Source organism: Metopolophium dirhodum, chromosome 2 (assembly GCF_019925205.1).
Source record: "Metopolophium dirhodum isolate CAU chromosome 2, ASM1992520v1, whole genome shotgun sequence".
Taxonomy (NCBI): Eukaryota; Metazoa; Arthropoda; class Insecta; order Hemiptera; family Aphididae; genus Metopolophium; species Metopolophium dirhodum.
In genome coordinates this window covers 12514668-12541860 of record NC_083561.1, presented here as the reverse complement: position 1 = coordinate 12541860, position 27193 = coordinate 12514668, and the positions used below count along the sequence as shown (strand labels likewise).

Genomic DNA, 27193 nt, shown 5'->3' with positions numbered 1-27193 from the left:
GACCGTTTTAAAAGCCCGCCCTTGCGCTGTTTTTTTTTTCGTTTATGGTTTTCACATTATACATTTCGTTTCCTCTTTTTGCCACAGCCTACAACAATGGGTGTAACTTTAGACAACTGTTGAATCAATTTATTGCCCGAAATACGGCATATAATTCAAAGTAATACGTTCTTTGTTCCGAAATTTTCGTAAATATATATCAAAACAGATTTACGATCGGGCAACAACCGGTAGGGTTTAAGTGTCGTTGAATACCCCCACGCATCTGCTACAGCCGGAGAAAAGGCCAAAATTGTGAGATGTACATACGCGATACCCGATTTTCGTTGAAACGCCAAAAAAAAAAAAAACAATGTATATATTATATATATGTGTGTGTACCTATATCGTATATATATAATAATTAACCGATAAAATATCGAATCCCACACCCAGCTGGATGCCATAATATATATTTATTAATTCTTTAGGCTGTTATTTTTTCCCCATATTTTGTGGGACGTGTTTGTTTTTTCGTGTGTCCGCGATAGTATCAGATTCGTTGGGCATCGCGCGCGCAGCCGCCGCGCTCCGTCGCCATCGCCGTGTGTTCACGCCAACAACCGCGAGAAACCTGTTTCACAGGAGAGCCGGTATTGTGATTTATACAAGCACCGTCGTCTGAATAATGACCGGCGAGCCGGTTATGACAAGCTCCGGAAGAAAAAAAAAACGAATACGAGTGTGTCTGTGTGGACATACTAATATTATATCATATATACACATTTACACACACATAGACATTCACTTACACAGAAAAAATATATATATATACATATATATGTGTGTGTGTGTGTGTGTGTGTGTGTGTATAAAATATAAACTATTTTTTCAATATATTTTCCTTTTAATAGAGGAAGAAAAAAATTATACAGACGTAAGAATAAATGTGCTTTGGAGGAATTCAATGATAAAAAAATATCTATATATATAATAGATTTTGCGCACACAGACCGGTTGCCCGCGGAGAAGAGTTCCGGATTAATGATGTGGTTCGTTCACACAACAGAAAAATAATAACAATTCCTTTCATAAAAAGAAAATATATTAGATCTTTGAAAATGTATGCTACAATTATAGGTTAAAGAAATCCGATAATAATTTGACAATATGGGCGGTGTTCAGGGATGAAAATAAATTCTGTGTATAGTTAAAATAAAATATATCATTAAAACAAAATTCCGAGTCAATTGTAATTTGTAGTCGTAAAATATAAGGGTTATAGACTATAGTAGTTATAACAATTAGTATTGTCTAAATAATATTCCCAGATCCCAAATGTTTAAAACCAACATCAAGGTCTAAATTTAACCGACAGCAATATATCGATAAATTATGTAATTTACTTCTCGTATGTAATATATTTTTAGACCCAGTAATACAAATTGAAAGTTAATATCCGCAGGTCTATAACAAAAAAAAAATATCAAGTGAAAGGAACAACCATATGGGAAATTAAACCCTACGCTTATTTATGAAAAAAAAAATTATTCAATCATTTTTGTACTATACATAATTATTATCTTTATGTACGCAATATTTATACGGAGAAATGTAAAATGTTTTATAAGCATTGTATATTTTACAAAATGCGGTTGTTCACTAGAATGATAAACTAGGGCAGATTTAATTGGAATATTTTTCTATATAGATGATCTGTGTATAATAATACTTTGGAAAAATAATTCATTGTTTGTTGCAACATTTTTTCAAATGAAAATAAAGAAATATTTGTAAAAAAAAAAATTAAGAATGATAGTTCCATTTAGTTGCATCTCATAATTTATAAGAGTTACATAGTTTTGACAAAATTAATGCCACAAATAAATTGCTCTATAATTTAAATTGTCTGCAACATGATGTGAAGCACAATGTATAATATATATTATGTATACGTATGTGTACGTTAAAATGTAATGATATCGAAGATTTATTATATATAATTATCATTATCTAATCGATTAACTAACGTCATTTAATATTATCAACGAATTAATATATCACCAATGTTCAATATTACAAATCAAATTCATCAGAAATATAACAGATACATTCAAATATAAGACACGAATTGAAATATCTTAATCATCAAATTGACTACTTAACAATAAACATGGTCAATACAACTTTAATAAATAAAATAAACGAGATAAAAGAGCAACCTTGGTATAACTTGTAAATGGAAATGATGATTTATTAGATTTTATGTTATCTATTGTTAGACCCATAAATATTATTACATTAAGGTCTATATAGTATATTAATATTTAACTTGTGTTTGTGTAACTAACGTTCTCAACGGATGCAGAAGACAAGTAATAATAATAATTTTGAATCCCGAGATACTGAGTTTTTTAGTAGTCAAAAAAATGTTAGGAAACTGTCAACTACGAAACAAAATAATATACAGCTTCATAAATTATTTTAAAGATACCTAAGTAAGTACTGTTAGTATACCTGTTAGCTATCTATTTTTATTAAAGCCAACACGAGGCGTTTTCATATATTATCAAAGGTATATTATGTCGTTTATGGTACTGTATACTATAGTCTGTAATAGATAATGAACGGAAAATTAAAGACAATTAAAAATTTTCAAAATATTTTTAATGCGCAATATTTTTAAAAATAACCAATATATCTATTGATATAGGTACATTTCTTTTGAATAGAATATTAGTAGTAGTAGTATTAGTAGAGTAGTAGTAGTAGTATAGTAGTAGTAGTAGTAGTAGTAGTAGTAGTAGTAGTAGTAGTTATAGTTTAAGTTTATTAGTATTTTACAATCAAGATAACTTTTGAAACACTCGGTGTACAAGTAGGTACAACTATCTAATACTATATAATATTATAATCGTCTTATCCCATCGCCGCGCGTTGTCAAATGAAAAGAAAATGGTATAAGTATATACCTAAGGCCTACTCATTTTTCTAAATAATTTTTGGCGCTTTCCTTGATAGGAAGGATGGAGGTTGAGAAAGGTGCAGCCAATTTCGTTTTTCTCATTTTTCACTCCGCTTGTTCTCTTCCGCCACAGCGCAATCTCTAGCCACCCCGTTCACCCTTTTTTTTCATCATCATCCCCAGAGTTATCTCGTGAATACAAATGAACCACATTACCAGCAATATTTCACCCCCGGGAGTATATATATATGAATGGGAGGAGGTAAAATGTAGAGGTAAAAATAATAGCGACATCACGAAGTTCTCCATCATTAGTCTCAATCCTACCTATAGGTTAGTGGCCAACTAAACGCAAAAGCTTTTGATGTACAGTTTATTGGTAAATTAACCTAACCTTACCTTTTCTAGCAATTTCGCTGTTGTAGGCACTTAATTATTTATTTACAGGATGAATAATATATTAGGTATATGATTTATAAGATGAATAGTTTCACATTAATTAATTCACCCGGGTCCGTAAATAATTTACGAAATATATATATAGCATAAATTTAACATTTCAAAATAACGATAGTAATTGTAACAACTATTTTTATATAGAACTATCCGAGATTATCTTGAATTACCTACTAAAAGATTTGAAATAAAATATTATAAAATAATAATGTAATAGTCATATAATAAAGGTGGTAAAAAAAATTAATCAGATTATTTTAAATACTATAAATACAACTAATGCTAAACCTACTCTTTGATAAAAAAAATTCAATATTTTATATAAAATGATTTTAGTAAAACGAAATTGATGTACGTTTTATATAATATTATATCCATAAACAATAAATATTGTTTTCACATTAATTAAGAAAAGCAACTAATTAACAACATATATGCGACTGACATCATAACAATTTCATATTTTGTGTTTTTTTTTAATGGTAAAAATTTAATACTACATATTTTGTACTCTTTATAACTTATAGTTTGAATGAGATAAATAAATATGAAATACAAAAATTATTATTTTTAATATTGGTATATAAACTCAGGAAATTGTGTGCGTGCTACAACTACGAAACTGGTCTGATATAAGCCCTCTCGGTATAGCCGACGGGTATCGGGCACAGCTGCACAGGTAAAATTACAATATATAGCAGTTTTTTTTTCTAGAATGAAACCAAAAAATTCAACTCTGTTTGAAAATCAACAATATAATAATATTTATATATTTAACATAAAAAAAATCGAGCGGTACACGTTTGGGATGTGTTTAAACGTGAGCGTAGGGAATTATGTGCTGGTTACACAGCAGTGCACTAGTGGAATGTTTTCATGGAAAAACACCATGTTCACCACAATCAGATGTAAACCACTGCATGTATAGGCGATAGGCATATCATATATACAGTAATTAAGCAATTAAGTGCTTGTAAAAAGTAATATAATGCACAAACGATACAAAAACGAAATTTTATACGCATTCATTTCTATTAAAAAAAGAGAACCAGCGGACTTACCTAACCAACGCGGATTATTTAGTGAATCATAATTCAAAAATGTACTTAAACACGACAAAAGTGATAGTTATTATTTTCAGAAAAGAAAATTTTCAAATAATAAAAATATAATATTAGACAATACCTGATTAACCCGTGCAATGTGAAGACATTTATGACGATCGCGACTTACCTGAAAAAAAAAATGTATAAATAAATTGTAAGTAATCATAAAAATATACACTTATAGTTATACGCATTGTATAGGCAATGAAACAGTGACAGTTGTTAGAAACTAAAAGGAATGCGTCTTAAATACAACTCTAATCTTTTTATTGTAATCATGTTCATTTATCTTTTAGTACCAGACGAAAACATTTTATTTTGTCATCAAACCCTACTGATGCACAGCCTTGTAGGGACACTCGACTGACAGGTCTCCTGTTATCCTAAATCACGTGACGACTAAACATTAAAACAGCTTAAACTATTGTATACAAACATGTGCAGTGTGGATTTTGAGAATACTAAATATATACCGCTATAATATATGAAAATAATAAATCGGAAAAATTAGTTCCCATCACGTGTGATACAATTAACTATTAAATTTATAGGTGCAAATTTAAGAAACTTACACAATAACTCAATGGTTGCATTTAACCATAACAATGAGGTATCTGTCAGCACAATAATTAGGTATTTATTATTCTCATATAATATAAGTATAGGTACAATATGCATTCTACGTTGTACTGCATTAAGTAAAAGTAGTTATACATATAACTATATTTAACCATTTAATATTTTCGAATAACTACTAGTGGAATACACTATAGACGCTAGAATTAATTATGATTACTGTTGAAATCATATTCGATACTTTTATCCGGAAGTATAATACTGTAATGTTTTTTGTTTATGACTTTTTTTTATTAACAACGTGTAACGGATCTCACAAGCTATTCTTAAATAATTATACATTTTTATTTTGCAAAAAGAGTTGACAATATCAGGAGATACGTGATGATATTAAGTGAATTAAACTGGTGGATTAAAGCCATCAGACGTCTGAAATAGTACCTACGTTTCAAACAATTCAAGTCTATTGTACACCACGGCCCTTAACACAACATATGTCATCCATAATAACACGACTACTTTATGAGTGTCCCAAAATGTCATACACACAAATCTCATCTGGCCAAAACAATAGATAACAAATATCTTACGCGTGCATTTAGAAACGCGTCGTCATTGTAATATAGTATTTTGAAGTATTAAGTAACGTTTATATATTATGCTGTATTGTGGTTTTGAAATAGTTTTAATTCAAGAAACTTTTCTCTTCTGTGATTCTATATATAGCTAAACAAAATATCAGTAATTTTTTAACTCTTCATAATATAAATGTTTAATTATAATACCTAAATATGAAATAATATATATATATATATATAATATCAAAACGATTTAATGGGCAATCTGCACCGGTTAATAAACTTTTTTCGTATTACCAACAGAATCGACATCGACTGGCCTAAAGCGGCAGGCGGGCGGATGAACAAACCAACAACAGATAAAAAGTAAAAAAAGAAACAAACAACGGTATTTCGGTATTTTCTAATTTCCCTAATGGAAAACTTTCCACTTTGATAATTTTCGAAAAATTCGTCAGCCGTGAAACGAGTGGGGGCAGAATTTTAGGGGCTGGGAGTGAGTGTATATATATATAATGTGATAGGTTGGCACTCAGCGGTGAGGCTGCAGCAAACCGATCGCAGGAATATATATAATAGGTGTTCTCTCTTCTCTGCTCTATTCGCCCGCGGACCGGGTCATCATTTCGCGCGCTCGCATGCACACACACACACACAATGTTTCCGAAGTATACCGAACGGTACACGATTTATTGCCGGTCCCGAAGACTTGTGCACAGTCCGGACACGCGATGTCAATTTATTGCTCTTTATTCAAATGACGTGCACCGGTGGCGGTACAGGAACGGGGGTGGATTTTCCTTTTTTCGCTCTATCTCTCTCTGTTCAACTTTTTTTACTCTTATTTTTATCTCTCCTCGGGAAAAAAATCCCCTAGTTCCAACCGCAATTTATCACAACCGAAAAGCTTCTTATCAGGGGTAAAGAAGAGTTTACGATAATTTATGGTACGACGTTTTTCTCGCTGGTCCCGCCGCTGCGCTGTGGCCTCGGAATGCGGGCGGCAGAGCGTTGTTGCTGCTGTTCGATTGTAGGAGGAGGGTGAGGGGGAGGGCACACAACACACACACACGCACTAAAGGCGACAATGGACATTTATATGCGCGGGACACAGCTGTTGGTCCCGCCGCCGTATACATACATCACCGCGTATATTATATATTATATATAAGGGGATGAGGTGTCGCCGGTAATAAGAACGGCCTAAATACCCGTCATTATCCTACCCCAGAGGCGTGTGTGCATAATATAAAATAATATAATATAATATTATTGTACATAAAAGACCGAACGCGATGCTTTTTGTGTGTGCAACGTCGGATATGTGTACATGACCGTATATTTATAACAATATAATACAATAAAATATAATGTGTATAATAACACGACCGTCGGTGAATTTCACGGCAATATACGACGGCGGAATCCCAATACGAGGATTAGCTGTCGACCCGGACACCTGGAAAATTACATGCGAATATCCGGCACCGGGGGTGTATTGAGACGTACATGATTCGTGTGCGCGCCAATGGCCGTCGTCAATGCTGCAGGGCCCCGCCGTCGGTGCAAATTGCCGAAAATTACACTCGTCGTCTCTGGTGACTGTTATAATATCAAATTGTATTGTTATACATATATAGGTATATCGTATATTATGCACGACACGAAACGCTGCAGACGACCACCACCGGCCGGCCATAAAGGAGTTTGGAGTTGCGGGAACGCGACGACTGTCGGTTATTTACAATGAAAAAATGCACGAATTTCATTCATTCACGCCCCAAGACTGTTTGTAGGTATAATGATATATAATATATTGTCACGTGTATATAATATGGTGCACAAGAATGAAATACATTTGTCATATAATACATATATATATATGAAAACCATGCAGATATTTCTTTTCACTAAATACACACGCCTTGATGAAGGTTTTCAAAAATCCTGTAAATGTCCGAGAACTTATTTCCGTACTAGAAACGAGTCCGGCGTCGGTCACTTATTTTAACGGGAAACGGTATATACACAGGCATTATCGATGTGTTACAACTCAGTGTTATGAACATAATATTATAATCAAAAAATCGTATAGTATATAAGTAATTAACACAAATAGATACAATCAAAATTATATCGGTCCACAATAGTTGAAATTTTATAATGAAGTCTATATGTCTATAACTTACAATAATAATTTAATCTGTTTTATTATTTCAATCTATAAAACTATACAGAACTTGAAGATTGAAGACCACCAAGCAAAAACGTAGGTATTATCAACATGAAAAAAAAACAATTTATAAAACGGGGAGATATATAAAATTCGTCACGATATCGTTGAATATAATTTATTACTTATATGTGACCAATTGCATATTGGTCACATATAGCATACTGCACTCAGATTAAATCGGATGATTCATGTATGGTTTTAAATTATAATATGTTGTCACAGTCATTATCGCCGTATTACGGTATTTTTCCATTCAAAAGTCTACCCCCCTTTTCTTTTTTTCAGCACGCCGAAATCACAATACTCTAACCCCTTATTATTGCGACAGACGTTCCTCCATCACATTCGTCAAAATGGCCTTTTGGAAACATTACTATATCGTACGCAATAGTTCGGTATGAACAGTCGTGTACGTCTCGTGTACACACATGTGTAATATTATTATAATGTGAATGTGTGCGTATATATCATGCGGGTTCGTCGACCGCCATCGCTACCGCAACCGTCTTACCACCAGCTCGTAGCGGAGTAATCCTGAATAAGTATACCGTATAATATTATGTATACACTCATCATCTGGTCCCCCACAATTCCTTATTCCTCTCGTCCGACAGAAGTTTGCCGCGGATTTGTATCACCGCCAAATGTCCGGTCACGAAAGTAGGTACACACCTGTCCGTTCTCACGGGCCTATATATCTTTAAATTATTTAACAACAAGGTTTAATAAAATATTAGCCTTTTGTCAGTATTAAATGTATATAATAAATATGTATATAATATAATAAAACTTGATTTTTTGTATTTTTTTTTTTGTGACTTTTTAACACTGACTTGCATAAAATATTTAAATAATTGACGTATCCGATGCCTAATAATTATAGATATACGTTTTTAAAATAAAAGAATAAACGATAATATCCTATGAAGTCGATTTTTCGTTTTAATTTTTATTAAAACGAATATGGATAATAAGAGCGAATTTAATGAAAACAAATAAAACATCACAAAACATTATTTATTAATACCTTTCATATACCTACCATAAACATATAATTGTGAATCTATTTTATTAGTTTATTTTGCATAATTTCACATATTTTGGAATTGTTAGTTCATATTTTATTTTATTTTTTTAGTGCATTAAATTCACAACCCTGGTAATCGTACTATTCACTTTAACAAAAATATATCGTTTCGTAACATGTATTCCAATGAGTCGATTACACAGAAAATAGTAGGTTCATTTTTTTAACGAATTCAATAAGTGTATAGCCGCAGTGTAGGTCATAGCCACATAGATATAACAGTTTGCAAAGTTAGTATTTATTTTTATACTTGTTTAATGTTTTACTATATTTGATAAACTTTGATTCGTACCATTTATTAATTAAACTGTTAATATATTTTAATATAATTTAATTTCAACGAACATAATTACGTTTCATTTATTTTTTGAATGAATACATTATAAACTTGGGCATTTGCCATACAGTAATTATTTCCGTTACCGTATATTTACGCCATTTAAAAATATTAAAATCTAATAAATTATAATAAATGTAGGGTACAATGCAGCCAGAACATTGTACAATACTTAACATAATATTATGAATAGGTACGATTATAAGCTGTTTCGCCGTGGGGCTTTCCAGGGAACGAAGAAATGGCATCGGAGTCCTAGGGCCATAGGAATGTTAAGTTCGGATGAGTTGCAAAAAAAAAGGAAAATAGAAGAAAAAAATACAAAACAACTCGTTATCTGCAATCAGTACCTCAGTGGTAACCGGATACCGTGTAATTATTATTGCGTTCTGTCGCGCGCGTCAAAATACAAATCCAGATATGGATCGCGGGCGTTTTTGTTTACAGCGCGCTCGAAATACCACCGGCCACCGACTCACCCCTCCAATCACACTACAACGTCGAGCTCTCGTGATATGCGTATATCGATCGTGATCCCAACTGCCCACCGCGATGGTAAAAGGTCCCCTATTCCAATCGATTAATGGTCTCCGATAAAGCGATCACAATCTGATGGCATATATACACGCTGGTAAGAGATGAAAAAATATACCTATAATACATACTCGTGTGCAATTTTTTTTTATTTTATCTTCCTTCATTTATACACTCGTTTTATCGAGTTAACCGGGTCCGTTGACACCAGATTGCAACCGGTCATTTTTTTTTACTCTTAAAAATGTTCCTTCTCGTGCTTTTTATGCTCTCGGGTCTGAACAACGTCAACACGGTTAAAACACACAAATCATCGAATTACGTAATTTGTCAACGGGCATACAGAAAAGGAATATTACAATGGCAATGGTTCCCGGACCCACAGGAATTTTATGCGTTACCGCTTGCTCACACTGTTTGGTTACTGCCCCACGGTTTTGTGAACCCGAGATTTGTTACTGCCGAGGGAATGCAGGTGTGCGCAGGAGTTGTTGTCAACCAAAAAAAATAAATAAATAAAAGGGAGGAAAAACATAGAATTCAGACAAACATGTCGCTTTTGAAAATTACCCTATGGGTTTCTTTGTTTCCGTCAAATGACGAGGTCCTTTTACAGTTTTAACGACCCCTCCAAAAAAATACCATTACTTTTGATTAAAATAATAATTACTTAATTAATGAATGATGCACTTAGATTTTTAAAAGATTCAAAATACTTTTTTAGCTACTTTTTTAACTTATTATGGTTGTTAAAATAAGTAATAATTTAGCTATACGTTGGCACTTATATTTACTATGTGTTCTTAGGGAGAATATTATATTATATATATTGAATCTATTCAATATTATGTTCTCCATAATTTGTTTCACGCTTTTGGGATATCATTACAGCTTTATAACGTAAACACAATTAATTTTAAGGCAATTCAAATAGGGATTATTCCCACGCGCCAAACAACTCGAGCGACTTATAAACTGTTAATTATACAAGAATTGGCGGCAAATATTATTCATTAATAAACAAGGTATTAAATCGTGTGAGCCAAAGACACGTGTGTACTGTGTATATATACAGCATTAAAACACCAAATTGCCTATTATAATATATTTAAATATTTTACGAGTACTTATCCATATTTTAATTATATAAAATGTAATGCTAATATATATTATACTAATATAAGTACAACGGTCAACAACAACGAACGCTGATCCGTTATATACACAGCGATTGATTATTATTCATAAAATAATATATAAAATATATATTAATATATATAATAATAATATATTATATTCTAACCTATATATTGGATACAATACAAGCGATAACTCCGACGTGTTGTAAAAAAAAAGCATATAATAATGCCACTCATGCCACTATCACCCCCCCCCCCCCCTCAAACAGACCAACAAGAATAACGACGAGAACACCAGCATCTGTTATCTCCGCGTGTTATCGCACTGCCACCGTCAACAACAACGTAACAGATAAACGGTTTTTTTAGCCAGCATGAGATGGCCAGGGGGAGAAGTTAGCTCCAAACATATAGCGCGTCAGATCTAAGATCTATCGTATATTCGTATATATGACGTATTGTGAGTACGTAAAAAATAAAAGGCGTGGATGTGTTCTATACTGTGACCTCCTCTTATCATGAAAACACGATCCGAATTCGAAATATTGCTTATAATGCATGATATTGTACATAATATACATAATACGCACGACAACGACGAACATTTAGATAATAATATGATATATTACAGAGCAAGGGAAAGGTTATATACCCGCCATCGCTATGGTTTGTATTCGTTTTACATCCGTCTCATCGTACTCTCGTGTGTTTGTTTAGTGTCAACCGGGACACAATAGCAATATAGCATACATTATAATTATTATTGTTATTACTTTTTCTACGGTTAAAGAGCATAAATAAACATTATATTATTATACAAGTTACAACCTATACAATGCGACCGCTCTCGGCCGCATATAATACTACACTACCACAGTGGTCGACAGACGACAGACGAATAATATCATAGATCGTATTCGATACACACGTGACACTTAATATTATATTATATAATAATGTACACGGGATCCCACGGGGTGTGTATGTACAAGTAAATTGTATTGACGCACGCAAGTATTGAAACAAAATCGTAAGTCGACAGAACGTCTGAAAACCAGATCGAATTAAAAACCATGCCGACCATTGTAATATAAAATGAACGAACATAATATCGATTCCTATTTTTTTTTTTGTATAATGGTTTGGACAAACACGTGATATTCAGTCAGATTTACAACATAGAAAATATAGACTTAGGTATACGATTATACATATTTTCATACCGAGTAGGTTACTATACTCGAGATACAGTAATATTGCAAACAATAGCCCAATAACAATATTATTATCACAATAAAAATTTTTTTTTTTTTTATTGATCGTGAAGCCCGGCAACTATGGCCATTAGCTGTTTGTTTTTGTTTGTAGGGGAGGGAACTGTAGGTGTAACACGTGTGTGTAGTTTTGGCAGATTTTTTTAGAGGGCACCCGTGGGGGTATCTATGCCATGCCATGCCTAACCGTGACTTGCCCGAATAAAAATGCCGCCTGTAAACTGAGGTTTGAACCAGCGTCGGTGTGCGTCACAACCGACGCCTTAGTTTGCTCGGCCACTCCGCCCCCCCCCCCCAAAAAAAAAATAAAAAATATTATTGTTTCACTTCTAAGAGGTAACAAATTTAAATTGAATTAAATACCTAAATTTTTATATTATTATATTAACAAAATATAAAGTTTAAATAATAAGCAAGCGATTCATATTAGTTAACGTACATAAATGGAAACACTAGGTACTGCAACTATACTGTAAATATCATATATGATATTATACTCGTATTGATTTACAAAGATTTGAATTTATTTAAATTCATGTAAGTAGTACCCATGGGCTAGGAGTTAAGTTTTTATGTTTAGAAATAACGGAAAAAAATATTTGACTACATTTTATAATGCACTTGTTTTGTTTTGTGATTAAATAATGAAAAATGTAAATTAATATATTATCCGGGGTTTAGTTTAATTTTTAATTCTTTAATCAATAGTATGAGTATGTATATAACACGAAGGTACCTACCAAGTATATATATGCATTTTGAAGTCAAAATTAAAGTCATTGAACTTTTTAAAGATTATTAACGCAATTTAAACTGTTGGCAATTATGATGGATCGTTGATATTTTGATATCTGTGCATGTAGGTAGGTACCGTTAATAATTTAATCAAGATATCATTGCAATAGATTAAGATTAATACTGTGATTTATAGTATTGAATGAATGCACGTTTATACCTATATGCCTATTATAAATTATAATAGTGTACTCTATATTATATACTCATATTGGTGTTATTATACCTATTTATGTATATTACATAACATATACATTTTAAATTTTAAGTACCTATGGATGTTTAGTTTTTAAAAGTATTTAAAAAAATATATTCTACTACATTTTATGATGGCTTCAAGAAAATGCATCCCACGATATTCATAAATTTCATTTTAATTTATTTTTGTCGAAAATGTTTTTAAAAAAGCAGTGTTATAGTTTTAAAAATATCATGTGCATTACTTATGTAGGGGCATAGGGCTATTAACCGTTTAAAACACGATAGAACACGAGTAACAAATTGTATAATCAATTTTGTATAGGGTAGGTAGGAGGTAGGTACATATTATCAAATATCATATTATTGACAAAATTAATTTTAAACAGATAAACTAACAACTGAAATAATTTAGGTAATTCCTAATTTAATTGTATATCACAGATAAATAAATAAAAAAAAAACATTCAAAAAAGGAATTAGTTTTTATTTTCCCAGGCAAAAGTACCCATAAACTTTTAATTTCGACTTATAATACCCCAGAGTCCTAAATGTTAATAACTTTTATACGTCAACTTCATTTTTCATACAATTGATAAATACAAATCTTCTGCATAAATATTTCACAGGGATAATAGATACGTGTTTAAATGTATATTATGGAAGTATACGCGACACGAGGTCAGAAGAATCGATTTTTTTTTTGCTTCTATTGTAAGGGAGAGAAAGGCACTTTTACCGAGGCTACCAAAATTGATTAGTTTTTCATGTTCAACAACGTTATTTTCTTCGTGAGCAAAAATATATTTCAGAGACTTTTTATACTTATGGTTTTTGACAATTGTTTAAAAATACCATATATACATAAAACAAATTATGATGAGGTAGGTATACTTTGAAAAATGTGTGTGAATATAGCATAATCGAAACTCATAATGTTTGTCAATTATTAAGTTTTAATGATAATCACAAAATAAAAAAATATAAAATCATCAGGTGGGCGTATATTATATCGAGGCAGATTATAAAAAAATGCAAGCTCGTGAGCGTTTCTTTTTTGTCACCCTTGCCCCCCCGGGGCTCCTTGATTTCAAGCCGAGACCCAGTTGTACATAATTTTAAGTACCTAGAAGAGTTAATCTGGCGTAGGAAGCGATTTTTTTTCATTCTTATTCGTCTCTTATTGTAATTTGTCAAAGTCACCGGTGATAATGTTATTCTTTGCAGCCATGTTACACTGATAGACGTGGACGAGATAAAGAAAACACCGACCATTACTTTATTGTGTATTCAGAAATAAAAATAACCAACCGGTCTTCAGTGTAGGTATTATGCATATTTTCGTATGACACGTTGTCGCTAGAAATGTACCAGTATAAGGTATAACTCATAAGTTATAAACGTATAACATAATATATAAATATGTAAACAAAATTACTTTAAAAACTTCCGGACCATTTAGATATAATATCAGATACATAATTTATGATTTGTACACCTATTTGCTATTTGTGTTACCGGTGATTTCAATTAATATTTATTCAAGCTATTTCGTGTGGATAAACTAAAAAATATTAAATGTAACTACATATAAAAGCCTGCAAGTACTGCAACTGCTAATTAAAAATATATCTCCCATTTAATTTAAAGAATTTGATCTGCAGTCAAAATAATATAAACAGGACCTATTAATGAGATGTTCATTGAATTACGCAGTTTATGAACATAGGTTGTACCTATACGGCTATATACAAATGATAAATTATTATCAACACATTATTTTCTACTTGCTATACTAGGTACCTATGTCTTAAATAGAATAATTTTATTTTCACTCATTTAAACTATTGTTACAGGGATTGTTACTTACTAATAAAATTAACAATAATTAAAGTTTGGAACCTACAAAAACCACAGTTATATAGAATACACTCGTTAATTTCAGTTCCTTACGTTAAATTGATCGCTCTGTATAGAGTGTACTAATGAGGATTGTAGTTATTTGTTATCATTTTTGTCTGGGAAAAAAATTGCACAAAACATAATGAAACATGGGTACATATATGCGTTTTTAGGTATAGGTGCATACAAATAATAGTCGTGTCAACGGAAGACGGTTCACTTATATTGTCGGAAATTACATTTTTGTTTTTATACTATACGTATATACTATATACATTATAATTTATAATTTAATAGCACTACATGTGATACAACGAATGAGTGTTACATTTTTTGAAGAGTTTCTAAACTGTTTATTTTATTCCGAAGTTGTTTCGTAAATATTACTAACAACACTGTGACATAAAACTAAAACGATTTTTGAAATGTTGTTTAAAATTATGTGTAAGAAGAGAAAAACACGTGTGGACGAAAAAAAACAACATCGATTAGTCTACACAAACAACCCCAAGTGTTAACCCAGACAACCGTCCACAAGCCCGTGACGTTTTGCAGATCCCTAAATTCTCCTGAAAAAAATGCCAGAAACCCAATTACGTAGCCCTGCAGCGGCCATTTTCTACTTTCTCTATTTTTTTTTTTTTATTATTATTTTTATCTTCGAATCCCCCGGGCAGCAACCGCTCTCCAAATTAAACACCTAAAATTCATCGGTCGCATAAATAAGGATAATTAATTACAGAGGCTATCCCCTTCCAACTATACCTACCCTTGCAATGGCAGTGTGTTATATTCGTCGGAAAAACGATATTAAACCCGGCAGCTACGACCGGGTAAGGGTATGTGCCTACGGACGGTGACGTTGGAGGGAGTAGGGAAAAGAGATGCGATTTATAACGCTGTTAACTCGCTACAGTGGACCCTTACCCTGTTTTTGCGTACACTGTATTTTATACCGTCTTTGGGTTTTTATTGCTCCGGGTAAACGCGGGGAGGGGATAATCCGGGATTCGCGAAAGCCGATTTCCCTTGGCTCTTCTAACCTACAAGTGAGAGAAAGACAGAGAGAGAGGATATTCTTTTTTACTTTTTTTTTAATATCTAACTTTCGGATGGGTCCACTTTCAGTCAAACGTGAATTATAGGCCAATTTATTTTCGAATTCCTATTTGCAGTTTTGTATTGTTTAACTTTTATTTAGTGCGTAAAATGTATTTAGCGCTACAGAATTAATACAACGTTATTCATATATTACTATATACACTGTGAAGAAATTATATTGCGGCGTTTGTTACTGCTATTACTGTCATAGTTTTTATTACAAGAGATCGTGACTTAAGGTTATTGTGTAACCGCACAACTATTATTATTAGGCTTTGTGAACAGAATATCTATTTAACTTTCTTCTCATTAACATTCATATAAAAGTCTCTCGGTCGATTGAAATGTTAAGTTGATCGTTCTTTTGAAAAGACTAATCATCGTTTTATTACCTACGTTTTACTACGAATATTATCAATTATCTGACTTCGAAATATGTTTTGAGTTTGCATAAACCAATAGGTAGGTTGTTACACAGTATTATCGTGCGCACTTCGCGCGATAACAGATAGCTATAGATAGTGTATAAATAAAATATAATACAAACAATATTCTTTATAAATAGAAAATCACTTACTTAATTTTTATTATAAAAATCAACTACAGAATTATCAGTTAATTATACAACCATGGGTACTAAAAATAATACAACAATTATTAAAATAAAAAAAAATAGCTCCTTCAAATTTAAATCCATAATGTTTTAACAGGTATTAAATTGTATTTATTTTCTAAATTATTAGGTTAAATTAATATATAATTTGTTTAATAGCGCATTAGAAATTGTTTGAAACAACACAAATAAATTAGAATTATAAGTAGGTACAAGCAATACCTGCAAATATTAATACTTAACTGCAAACCGTTATATTTAGCTCAATAATTTGGATCGAGAATTGACGAGAAGTCGAACAATGCTTGTAGTTACTGCTGGGCTAGTTTTACTATGATGTGTGCAATATTGTGCGGGCTGAAATTGAATTTTGGGACACAACGACATTTTGTACTCCCAACCCCCAATTTACACCCCAGAGCAGCATCCCCCGAATATTTAATAAATTAACCGATTGTCCGTTTCGCGGTTCGTTTACCACGGGGGTGGAGGCGAATACTGCATACATGCAGTTGGCTGTACCGATAAAAATGCATTCAATTTATCTTTCACCTCTCTACAATTTTGTATTATTATCATTTATTTACGTATTATTTTTTTTTACATTACTTGGTAATAGAATATCTCGGCAAACCCGTCATATCAGGTTACCCCCATTGCTTATCATGCGATACGTGCACGTCCAAAACTCGTCTAGCCTTTTTTTTACAAAAATACATACACGCACACACACTTACACCCATAGTACGCCATTGTTTTTGAGCGGGTCGACGACGTAAAAGAAAAAGAAAACGCGTATAGAGAACATGGCTGCCGGTGAATTGCCTGCCAATTATATTATGTCGTGCCCGGTAGGGGTGGGCAGCAGTTTCCCCTGCAGCCGATGATTTACCACCAGACGCATTCTATTGTGTAATTAGAGGGAAGAAAAGAATATAATAAATATATAAAATAATAAATATATTATATTATGCGTATAGGGTCTTTCTTTACCACTCAATAGGAGGGACTGAGTTTATAATAATATATTGTCCGTATATTTTACAATACTTAGAAAGAGCAAGATAGATACAGACAGCAGAGAGATAAATGTTTAAACGTTTTGTATGTTATAAAACGATCAATATATCCGGGAATATTACTGTCGATATTTTCATATTCCCGATATTAATATGATTAATAGATGACCCACCTGTTAGGTTAGAAGGTTACCTACACGTATATATAATAACATCGATGTATATCAACTCGATGATTATACCGTGTGTCGGCCGTGCGCGCCTTATGTGCGTCGATTTCGATATGTAGTAATAGCAATTAGCCTGTAATGTTCAGCCAATTATACTATGAATTATTGTGGCCGGTTTCTTAAATATGTTATTGTAATACGGTGCTTGAGATAAAAAATGCTTCTACCCGCCCCCCTCCCCACTTGGGTGTCTCATCCCCATTTTTATTTTTACATATTATAATGAGATATAAACGCCGGGCGGAATACAACAAAGCCAGTCAATAATTCATAGACCATTATTTTCATAGAAATTGGTTTGTATTTTAGATGTAGGTACTACAGTGTAGTTAGTAACTAACTGATGAAAACTATGAAATACTAGAAATAAATGAAACAGGTAAAAAAACATTCCAGTCGTGTGAATAAATCAAGTCGAGGGCCCCGCTACTTAATTTACTAACTTGTCGTGACATTAGCAAAATGTTTTTTTGTTAGTAGGTAATTTACATTTACACACTCGCACATGAAAATAAGCACTTTGAAAAAAATCACAGGAAATCTCTGCGCACATATTTCAGTATTTCCCTGATTAATACGCCTCTCCTTCTCGCAGACAACTGCTGTTAGAAGACATATTATGTACTTGTCGGTATTGCCCTTTGCATATTTTTATAATCGTTATTAACGACAATGATCCCAACGTCGTTATTCGGGTGATTAGAAAGTATGTCACGAACACTTACGCCTTTAATATCGGTATACCATTAGCAAATTCTTATAAGTTTTGAAATTTTTAATAACATATAATCAACTGACAAAATGACATTTTCAACTAGAATTAACAAAATGTCAAATGAGAAAATATAATGCTGCAAAACTCCAATTAAGAATTATACAACAAATAATTTGAGAAAGAACGTTAACTTTATACTCATACACTGACGTATTCCTTAAAAAATATTTTGCAAAATACTATTATTTAAGATATGGGTACTTACACTAAATTTAATTATGTATTCTTTAATGATTTTACTTTTAAGAATTCTATACCTACATATTAGTAAGTGTTTAGTAGGTAGGTACATTGTAACCAATGTAACTACCAACTACATAATATAAATTATAAATATTAATAAAAATATAAAAATAACTTATAAATAGTACTTAGTAGGTAAGATATTTATGCTGGTAGTTGATTAATGATTTAAGTTTAGTGAATACATTATAATAATTGTTTGCCATTATCTAAAAATAATCGAGTGCTGTCATTAAAATTAAAAGAGACAGAAATTATATAGTTAAATAAGAAACAGCAAGGATTTTTATGACGGTTTATTTTGTTTGTGTTAAAAAATAACTCTAAAATAAGTGAGGAAGTTGCCATCAACTTTGGAGATTCCTTCACCGTTCACACCAGAGAATATAATTTTCTTTTCTTTTAATTCAGCAATGGAACCATAAGAGGAGCCTACAGCCGTTATCAACTGTATAATTTACTATGTGAGGTACTGAGGTCCCCACCAACAGTAGCGTGAAACCCGCCCGCGTCCTACTTTTCCGCCCATAATTATTTCCAAGTGCTCAAACCAAAATTCCTAACTGTATTTACACAGCGCAATTATATTATCTGTGGCACACCACACACCCATCACAGTAGTATTGTAAGTTTAACTTAGCTATTTATTTTTGATTCAAAAAGAATATTTAAGAACAAGAAAAAAAGTTTACATGTAACTGACAAATCTCAACGTGACGTCAGCGACTTATATTTCTGTATTTTCACCGGATCATCCTTGGACCATTAATAAATGGAAAAATACCCATAGACGACCATTAATCTTCGACCGAGCAATACGTATATTATGTAATATTATTGTGCAAAATTCCACCCTCTCACCGTCTTCCACTCTACGTATAGTTTTTTCAAGAAATAAAAATAAATTATGTATAATAGGTATATTATATTTGTACACCACAAATTGATTGTCAAAGTGCGACAATTATTTACTAACGATTATACAGCAAGCAATATTAATCGTTGAGAAAATAAAATCTGCGAAAAGATTTGATTCATGTATAAAGCGACATTCTTCTGGTACGTGTAAAATGCAATATCAATCGACTTCCGTCATTCATTAAAATACAATAATAGTACACATTCATAACAAAAGGAATCGTATTGTTAAAGAATGTTTGCCTTTCCCACACCAACTCATAGTTGTCACTGAAACCCATATTTCCTTCCTCCTCAATAGAATATTATACACAAACCCTATAGGGGACAGACAGGCAATGATTCACAGCATTTCAATATAACTAACCCAATATCGATTCCCAGAGCCATAATCCCAAACAAAATCGCATCATATATCATCGAATACAATAAGTTAATAACATTTAGGTGTAAATAATGATTAACCAAGTAAAATATCAATAAACTATAACGTAAATACACGGGTAATCCAAATTGATTTAATTTAATTTATATTCGGTTGCAGCAGTTCACAAGATTTCAAAAAATAGTTAACTTCGTGATGAACTTTAAGCATTAATCATACAATAATTAATTATTATTCCTTAAACAAAAATTAAAATACAAGCAACCCGAATTCCTAGAATTAATACGAGAATAAAACGACTGTTCATTACGCGTTGTTTGAAATATTTATCACAAAAACCAGTTTCATCTCTGCACAACACAACTATAAGGAATACAATATTAAGAACAATTTTATTCGGCGACATACTCAAGAATGTAATGCTGACGACACTATAATCTCTGTGCCACACTAGGCATTCTTCTTGTCCATCGGACCGTCCTCGTGTTGTAGTTTACCCCGAGAAAATTGGAAAAACGAAATAATTACACACAGGATACACACACGGGGTGCAGGTGCTATGCCCGCAGGACTGATGAACCACGACCGTGTATGTGACAGATCCTTCTGTAAGCCGACAGCGGTAGTGATAGAACAATGCGTCGGCGGCGGACATATTTTTGTGACCGAAAACTCGTAATTTGTAAACCATTGTTATACACATCGGATGGTGATGACGAGGTTTTTTTTACGCACAATTCTTTCTCACAACCGACGACAGCGACGATAGAAATACGCCCATGCGTGTCATGATAGTCTTTTCCAGAGGTGTATTTTACCCCTAAACCCTTTTTTATATTATTTTACTGTTCTTCGGTAACTTCGATGACGGATATGTACGTCTGTGATCAATGGAGACGAACGACAACTTATTATTATTATTATTATTGTGTGTCATACCTATTGATTGAACATAATAACGGTGAGACTGGAAATATGTGTATTATTTATACATTATATTGTTTCTGTAAGAAATAATCGTGGTTGTTTTGTTTTGATTTTACTCTTATGCACGATTTCCTTTCTGCAAGACTGATAATCATAAATCGTTCATAAACCGTCCGTCGTGGCGTCGTCCCTTTATACAATATTTTCTTTAACAACTTATGTATATGTCTAGAAAAACTAACATAAAACTGCTCCAAAAAGAAAAAGTAACTACTTTTATATTTTTGTATATAATATGTATGTATGTATGTATGTATGTATGTATGTATGTTTGATGTATGTATGTATATTGTACATGTCTATGTATGTACGTACGAATTAAGTACTATTGCAAAGTATAATTTATTTTATTATATTACGATAATAAATAATAATGGTTTATTTTTTATAAAATATTGCAATTTTTGAATTCAAATATCAAAAAATTGTTCATGGACTCATGAACATTTTTTAAAATTACTTACAATAATTAAAATCTAATGCTGTTGTGGATAAGTACTTAAACTATGGAAGTATAATTCATTGTATATTGCCAAAATAAAATATCTATAAAAATTCATAGTGAATATAATTTAATAAAGGTACCAATCTTTCAGACACCACATTTAAAAACACAATTAATTAGTTATTTAATTAGTAATCATTACCACCGACTAATGTAAATCCTAATTATTTTAGATTATGATAGTTTCAATAAATTATAAAATGGTTCGGGCGTTTGATCTGTAAAAAAAATGTCGTCATAAACTACATGGCAAATAAATTAAAACACGTTATGACAAACCGAAACAGTTTTAAATTTTATGGTGTCTACTGTCAACTCAAAATCACTACAATATAAAAACTAAGGAGTAAGGATAAACACTCATTCAAAATAAAAGTTCTAATAAATATTTGATTTCCAAAAGAACACTGTCAACTGAATATAGAACCATAACGCTGGTATAGATTAGATGACTGTCATTCAACCGATCATGTATTTTGTCTTGTATAAATATTATTATTTATTCCGTTTCGTAGATATTTTTTCACATGATTTAAACACAAAAACCTTGACACAAACCTATCAAAACTATGATTCACCGACAAGCTGAATAAAACATAAATACAGTTTAATATTTTTTTTAAAGAAATAAAACATATTATAATACATTCGGTGTTAATGATAACTGGTTAGGTAATCGTTTCTTATAGTGAGGGAGTGTTGGATTAAAAGTATTACATATTTTTTCCACTGCAGGGGCGAGGCATAAAAGGTAAGCGAGTTACATGAGAAATGATATCCGATATACGAAAATATGCGGATTCCGAATGACTTTCGTCTGGTCCTATGTGTATTATTTCAAGGAACAGACTACAAGGGTGCTGTTTATTGCATTCCATGGTGGTGGCGGAGGCAGTGGTGGCGACGACCGACCGACCTGAGTCTGCCCGCGGCGACCAATCGTATATGTACATAAAGAGGAGATACAAACATACATCGAGAAATATAATAATAAAATTATAAATACCTATTTATATAATGGAAGGTTTACCGGCGCTCGGCGTGTATTATAATAATAATTGAGGGTAAAGTGCGCGGCGGCGGCATTGCGTCCGACGGTTTCTGTCCGTGGCGGTGGGGCCGATAATATTTCATGTCAGAGGCACACCGACACTGACACACCGTATTATTTTGTCGTGCTCAAACTGTTTTTATCTTTATTTTTTTCTCATACGTACATAATAATACCTTATATTATTATAATGTTAGTACAAATTTAAAAAAATAACGCACTTAAGTAGAATATTGTAGGATGACCTCCGTGTGAATAGTATGGATTATCGTACAATATTTGTGTGCAATTCGTTCTTACAACTAGCAATAGAGTACACCTATTTTTATCTACGGCATTCGGGTTAAACAACAGCAAAATGTGTTATACATACATACATACTAATCATAATAAGTATCATTCCTCAGTCAGTCCTCCCATACAGAACATTAGAAAATATTTACCTAATTATCTAGCAGAAAAAGACGATTTGACATTTGACGAGGTACCTAATTAATAGTTTTTTAGTAATAAATTTTGGATGATCAGTTTATGTGAGAAAACACATTATTGCAATGGTTAATCTGAAATGAAACTATTAAAATTTAAAAGTTATGTGTTATCATGAAATATTTAATCTTTTTATACGAAAAATATTGAAATAGTAAAGTTTACCAAGAAGTTGACAAGACAATCAAACAAGGATTTTACCAGATAATTCTCCATTTAGGTACCTGATTAAATCAAATTCGTATTATATAACCTCATGTATACATCAAATTGTTATTAAAATATATTATAAAAAAAAGGTTATAACCAATGTTAAAACAAAGATATAGATACACTATACACTAGTTCAGATATTAGTATAGGTAGTATACTTAATGCAACTATAAAAAATGTATTATTTTATCATTAACAACATATTTTAATTTATTTTAATCAGAATAGGTAGGTAACTGAAGGAATTTTATAATTTATAATTTATTTTAATTTATTGTTCGATTATAATAATTAACGTATATAGGTAGGTATAACTATTAAATAATATTAAATCAACTACACCTGACCAGCGTACAAGATAAACTCATTCGCTTGGGTATAATACCATAACTATCTACGGTTTAGGAAGAAATCATGTAAAAAATTCAACAAATTTATATGTAATACCCCACAAACACCCTACACATTTACGTTATATGTGGTATTCGAACTACATATTTGGAAAATTCCAAATATTTCCTTCGCCTTTAATGTGGGGCGTTAAAACCAACACAACCGCTGAGGTAGTATATTTTTAGGTGTATGTAATTTCACGAGATGTGAATTTCACTTAATGAAAAATCAGTATATCCCGGTTACTATTACAAGAAACTACTGAAAAATGTGGTTCCCGAGAAATTATTTCAAATACGCGAGTAAATAAGTTTCCAGTAGAGCACGCATACGCACGACTATGACGACGAAGGAATGTTGTAAAAAATCGATATTCGTTTAAACAGTCCAAAAAAGAGAGTAATTTTTCCAGGTTGAAACAAATTAATAACACGGGTTGATAAGTTAGGAGACTACCATTTTTTTTTTCATTTGAAATCATAATCTCATTTAAAATAGTTACGCGAGTTCCCCCGAGTCTTTGACGAATAAAAAACTCAATAATACAGTGGTCGGACTTCAATTATAATATGCACATTGGACAATTATTGCACATGCACATAAAATAATATTCATATTATATTATATATAGAACAGATAGGTAGGTAGTTTTTTTTATTTTATTAATGACGAGATTGTCTCTCGTCGGAGGGCAGGAAAAAAAATCGTCTACGCGCGTTTTCGAGTGGGCCTGCACAGAGGAGCTCAATGAGTGTAGTCGCGTCGTCGAGTGCACGTCTGCGGGGAAAATTTCGAAATCGTCCAGAGTGGGCGGCGGAAGCAAAGGGACTGTGTGCTTTCACCGCCGCCGCCGTCTATACCGCGTATTTTATACCTACGCTACGCAAAAGCTGGCTAGAGAGAAACGCGGCGATCGCAATATTAAACGGCAATCGAAAACGCATCAACCGGGTTGGTTACGTAATATCTTATAGGTAGGTAGGTACGATTTATAGTTGTTGTGGTGTGGGTAGGAGGGCAATTAGCGCGGTACTGGGAATGATCATTTGAAAAACCCGAATGCGGCTTGTGCGAGCAAAGATTTTTTTCGAAAACCTTCAACACCGACCCTTTTGCGAAGAGGGACAAGGGGTCGTGTTGGCGACGAGTATACGGGCGGGGTAAAAGGTCAAAAGCCGTGAGGATGGCGGTAGTTGTAGGTATGCACGTGTTGTTGCGGCAGAGGCTTAAACGTCTCACGTTTGTGCAGGTATAATATTATTATGTTATCGTATAATATTTTACATTTACGCTAATCGCATTATCATGATATTTTGGAAACGAAACTCACCTCTAAATTTGCTCGTCGTGTGTTGTTCGGAAGACGGCTAATACTATGTTCCTGTCGCTGTTGCTTCGCGTAGAACCGACAACAACAATAATAATATTAATAAAATTACTAATCCGCGACTAAGTCCGACAACTTTTTGACTACTCGGCCGGCAATGGAAAACCGGTTTGATATATTTTTTTTGTTTCCGTAATACGTTTGTTTCGCGGTCTTAGAAAATAAATTTTAAAAAAAAAATGTATAAAAACAATAACAACAATAACAACTAATCGAAAGCGCGCACACACTGTCTAATCGTGTGTTATATTATTTTTAATATAAGCACACACAAACCAAACGCGTATCGGAACACTAAATCTGATTTTTTTGGGCGTAAAATCAAATCGATCGAGGTAAACGATAACGGCGGGTTAAATTAGAAAAATTAACGACAAAATAAAACACAATAATATTATTAAACACACGGCACGGCACGGTGGCGGCGACGTCGGCGGAGTTTCGACTGAGCGGAACGACGGCGACGTAGCGAACGTGTCGGCACACCAAACTGAACTGGCGAGTGGCGAGGTGCCGGCATCGTCGGTCGGGCTCCGACGAGACGACGCGCGACGGCAACGCAGAATAACCGCTAACGGCGGCTAACCGATCGACGGGTCGCCGCCACCGCTGCGGTACACTCGTCGCAGATTTACGTCTACCGGGGTAACGCGTCTATTACAATACGCAATACGCAGAAAGGCATAAAATGATTATATCATAATAATATATTATCGATTAAACGACGTCAATAAAATTATTCTTATCACCGATATTACCTTAATACCGCCCGGCACGTACTCTCCCGCGTTCATAAAACTTCTTATTAATAATTAATTATACTGTACCTACATTTACTTCATACGACGCGTTTATACGGATTTTCCGATTTCGTGCACGTTACTCGAAATTCTGTGTCGCGCGTGTAAAATAATGATAGGTATCATACTCGGCATAAAAGTATGTATACTAGGTACCTATAATATACCTAACTACTATCTTCTGATAATAATATAAACGTGCGTATTACAAACTTAATAATACAATAATAATTTTTATTACCTCTATTTGATAATAACGCAACCGCATTAATAGTGTAGGTATAGTTTTGACTATTTGAGTGTATAAATTCGAGGAGACGTGAATATTAATATTATGTTTTATACAAATTGTTATTTCGTGACATTTCACAAAATTATAGTTCAAGGTTGTCACACTGATAACGGCCAATACGGCAATGCCCATTGGCGGCAACCCGTCAAAATTTCAGAGGGAGCTAACATTATTAACATAAATGTGAGCAGAGGGCTGTGAATTAAACTAAAAAAGGAGTGGGCTTGACGGACTTTTAGGAGAGTTAAGCCCCCCCCCCCCCGATTTTTGCCAATGGCAATGCCCCGTATAATATAATATTCTATAATAACAATAACTTATGTTTAATGAGTAGGTATAACAAAATATATTGTAGTGCTTGACCTATAACGCGTTTGATATTATAAATCGTATAAACGTTTTGATTTTCCGGCGAATAATAAATTAACAATCCACGTCGTATTCATGGGCAAATCGTCTGACGATAAAATATAAGATATATAAAATTTAAAAAAAATATAAAAAAAGTGCACACAATCGACATGCGTAACTGCGTGGGCTAGAGGTCTTCGTGTTTAAACACATATACACGACAAACTTATTAATATATTATACCCGAAACTTTCGTAATACTGATTCAAAACTGTTGAA

General features: G+C 32.7%; 1 protein-coding gene across 9 annotated transcripts in view; it reads right to left on the bottom strand.

Annotated features, from left to right (window-relative positions):
* Positions 1 to 25973, bottom strand: part of LOC132937857 (ephrin type-B receptor 1-B) — a 133678-nt gene extending 107705 nt beyond the window's left edge. For all 9 annotated transcript variants that reach the window (XM_061004433.1, XM_061004431.1, XM_061004432.1 and 6 more), the window contains exon 1: positions 25415 to 25973. The gene's annotated coding sequence lies outside the window, so the exon portion shown is untranslated. The remainder of the gene's footprint in view (positions 1 to 25414) is intronic.
* Between the last annotated feature and the right edge of the window lie 1220 nt (positions 25974 to 27193).